A 3,864-nucleotide genomic window follows, 5' to 3' on the forward strand; every position below is an offset into this window, starting at 1 on the left:
CAATATGTTTTAAAAAATAAAATTGAATTTGCTAATATTAAGTGATAATATTAGGATTAGTGTGAACAACTAGTTTACATGTTAGGCTAACAGTGCCTTGGTTAAAGAGCCTGTTGCTGTTTATAGCTTTGAATTCTTTAAAATCAATATTATCTTCTTAAACTTGTATGGTAGTCAGGAGCATCACTTTCTAATGTTTATTGATATATTTAGAGGGAGGGGATCTAAAGGAATGCTTCAAAATTCAGATTAGATTAATTTCTACCATTTTCTTAAATTCATGGTAGTTTCAGTAATCCCATGGTAATTGAGGACACAAGTTATCTAAATGACTAATGTCATCTTTATGGCTTTCAGAAAAGACAGGAGACCGACAGGTGACTATCAAAGGACTAGCAGCAGCAGCAGCAGCAGCAGCAGCAGCAGCAGCAGCAGCAGCAGCAGCAGCAGCAGCAGCAGCAGCAGCAGCATGATGATGATGATGTTAAATGTGTTGTTTTAGGAACATCTATTGCAAATACATGGAATTCAATAAACATTGAATAGCATATCATGCAGTTTGTCTGTGCCTTTTCCTCCGTGTTGTCCTGGTTTGCTGTGCTGCCTCCTAGTCGCCACCATGGTTTGCTGTGCTGCCTGGGGATACTGAAATCGCTCAGAGAAAGGAGTACGAATGTACGGCTTCCCCACTGACACAGAGCGGAGGAAAAAATGGCTGGCTCAAGTCAGCAGGAGCAATTTCACGACCAACAGCAAAAAAATATGTGAGGTTATTATATACAAACACTGCATTTTCACTTTTTCACAAAACGAAAACCACACCTTTGGGAAAGCTTAATGTTTTGTTTAATACAAAAAAACAAGGAAAGGCTTGAAAAACACAGAGTTGAGACTCAGGGTGCAGGGTGAGGGTCTCAGTGCAGGTATTCAGGCTCCATTGAATCCCCCTCTGGTTCTTGTGCTGAAAGAGGGAGTAACAGACAGGAGAAAGGGTTATACATACCTATATAGCACACCTATTGGATGGGAAATTGCCTTGGGGAGATAAGGTGTGGTCTTTGTTCCCAACTGAAGTTATGGAACTTTATTATTTGTGAGTTTAACAAAGTATGACAAATGGCATCAGTAACAGATGTGATATGAATTTCTATAAAGTTGTCTCACATTCTTGGTCATATTTTATATACAGTATGTAATGAGTATAACATGTCCAGTAAGTATAAAGTGTTTCCTAATACCGTGTATTCAACCGCTATGGAATATGTATGTGGGCAGACAAAACTGAGTTGTTCTGTGTGTGAAGTAACCTCAAGTCACTCCGCAGGCACATTTTGATGCAGACCAGTTTGTCAAGACAAAAAAGGGCAAGACTAGGCTGAGAGCAGAGGCTATACCCACCATCTTCGTGCGTCGCCCTGTGGTCAAAAAGAGAAGGGCCCCTGCACCACGATTCACCCCGGGACCTGTATCTACAAAGCCCAGAGCTCATGATCACAGCTATAGTGTGAAAGGTGACACAGGTATAATAAGTATGAACTCTTAGTAACAAAGGTCATATTTCTTATTTTTAAGTGGTATAATATTTTAAATGTTCGAAAATCTACAGTGCCATGTCTTCTACTTACATTAGTCTCAAAGACTGAGGGAAGAAGGGATGAGGAGACTGAGAGAAAGGAAAGTGAGGGTGAAGAAAGAGAGGACATGGCTAGTGAGGAGAGACAGGGAGGGTGGACACCACCCACTCAGCCAGCAGCCAGTCAGCATACGAGGGAACCAGCAGCCAGTCAGCATACGAGGGAACCAGCAGCCAGTCAGCATACGAGGGAACCAGCAGCCAGTCAGCATACGAGGGAACCAGCAGCCAGTCAGCATACGAGGGAACCAGCAGCCAGTCAGCATACGAGGGAACCAGCAGCCAGTCAGCATACGAGGGAACCAGCAGCCAGTCAAACAGATCTATTAAAAAAATTAAAGAGAAAATTAAAGAGCCAAGAAGGAATCACCAAAAAAGCAAAGTCTGCACTAAGAAAAATCAGGAAGGAAAATGCAGCTCTCAAGAAAACAATGAAAATTAGGGACAACAAATATAAGAAAACGTTTTCAAAAGACCAACTTAAGGCATTAGGCAGACTCACCACAAAGGGGATGAAATGGAGCAATGAGACAATTAAGAAGGCTTTAAAAATTTGCTTTGCGTGCGGACCAACGGGTTACAAAACTGCAGGAATTGCAGATTCCCCTTCCAGGAATAAGGACACTGCAAAGAAGGATGCAATGTGTTAAGTCTGAGCCTGGTGTGTAACAGCTAACATCACTGCCCCTCCACCTGCCAACATCACTGCCCTCCACCTGCCAGCACCCAGCCAGAGGAGCGCAAACAACAAAAACAAGCAAGGTGTCCCGTCATGTACCTGGAAGTTTGGGTTGGCAAAATTGAGTAAGAGAGGGACTTGAAAAACCTTGGTGGCTTTATACTCATGTTGTTACAGTTGTCTTGGTTACAGCTCTCAAGTTTTTTTTTTTGCCATTTCCACATCTTTAGAAAATATGAAATAAATGAAGTGAAATCAACCTCTTCTCTGGAGAACAAACTTTGATTTCTCTGTCTTGTGAGTTTGCAGTCTTGCAGTTTTGCTCCTCCACCTGTAACATCACTGCCCCTCCACCTGCCATACAGTAGGTTACTAACACGATTACTTATATAATACAGTGATAGAATACATGTTTAGTATGCTTACTTATATAAAACAGTAGTATTAAACTTACCTTGTGTTTTCACTCTCACTTAAGTCCCTCTCCCTTTGCCATCAATCCAAAATCAGCTGAGCTGCAACATTACACAGACAGGTAATAATCAACATAATCACAAGGACACAATATGGCTCTGCTAAAAACACTGACTCTTACACGCACCAAAGTTATATTTATCTCATATTTAACTCCCTCCACCCCCGCATACAATCCCGTTTAGAAGCCCCTCTTCTCTAATTCAACAATGTTGGACGAAATGACATTAAGAGAACGGAATTTACAATTAAAAGGCTGTTCAACGTGTGTTGCTAACTTGATCCGTTATCCTAGCTTTATCTGTTATCTGTAAACGTTCCCTAAATCTACTAATTTAGGGATAATCCACTGACATCCTTTAATACACATGTTAATTTGAATCAGATGTACTGATAATATCCGCAATATAAATCTTTAAACTTCTTCTTACCTTTAAAAGTCCGTCACGAACAGTCTATTATGCTGCAACTCTACAGCTCTGCTAGCCTTTGCCCTAACTTCCGGGGAACGATTGGAGTGAACGGAGATGAAGTAACTCTGCGCTGGTTGCTAGGCACCCCGTCCCCGTCATGTGTACGCTGCCTGTAGTAGTACAACAACAGTGTATCATTATAATTATTTGCTGACCTGCGATAGGGCTAGCCGGCTGATAACTAATGTTCATTGGCAGGCTGGGCAGCGTTCAAAACAAAGCGGGAAGCATTGCTCATATAAATAACGTTCATTAGTTGCGTTGCCGGTAAACATGAAAAATGAAGCGCCACTACCCAAGCGGTGCTCAGAAAAGCAAAATGAGAGCGAAAGCCGAACAGGAGAGGGCAAAACTACCTAAAATAACGTCATTGTTCCGGCAGGAAGCAAAGGTAGACGTAGACTCTAATGTTACTGCAGATAGACCGCTAGCAACCCCCCCCCCCGGCCCCCGGCCGTCAGCTCCGAGTCCAGGCAGACAGCCCAGCAGCCCCGTTACAGCCGAGCCAGCTAGTCGTGGCTCGCGCTTCGAGACAGGTTAGACATTAGAATAATAGAAAGTTTTATTCGCCATAACCAGTAAGAGTATGCTACAGGTTACATTGG

General features: G+C 42.5%; 1 long non-coding RNA gene across 3 annotated transcripts; it reads right to left on the reverse strand.

Annotated features, from left to right (window-relative positions):
* Positions 1 to 829: 829 nt before the first annotated feature.
* LOC307013101 lies at positions 830 to 3,630 on the reverse strand. Of its 3 annotated transcripts, none has more exons than XR_013800848.1 (3): positions 3,218 to 3,630; positions 2,767 to 2,827; positions 830 to 2,666 (listed from the first exon to the last, which is right to left on the reverse strand). It is a non-coding gene; the product is annotated as an uncharacterized lncRNA (long non-coding RNA). The 3 variants fall into 3 exon arrangements; XR_013800849.1 differs by having other exon boundaries at positions 830 to 2,684; XR_013800850.1 differs by having other exon boundaries at positions 830 to 2,827.
* Between the last annotated feature and the right edge of the window lie 234 nt (positions 3,631 to 3,864).

The sequence above is a fragment of the Notothenia rossii genome (genome assembly GCF_949606895.1).
Source record: "Notothenia rossii genome assembly, chromosome: 7".
NCBI classification, from domain to species: Eukaryota; Metazoa; Chordata; class Actinopteri; order Perciformes; family Nototheniidae; genus Notothenia; species Notothenia rossii.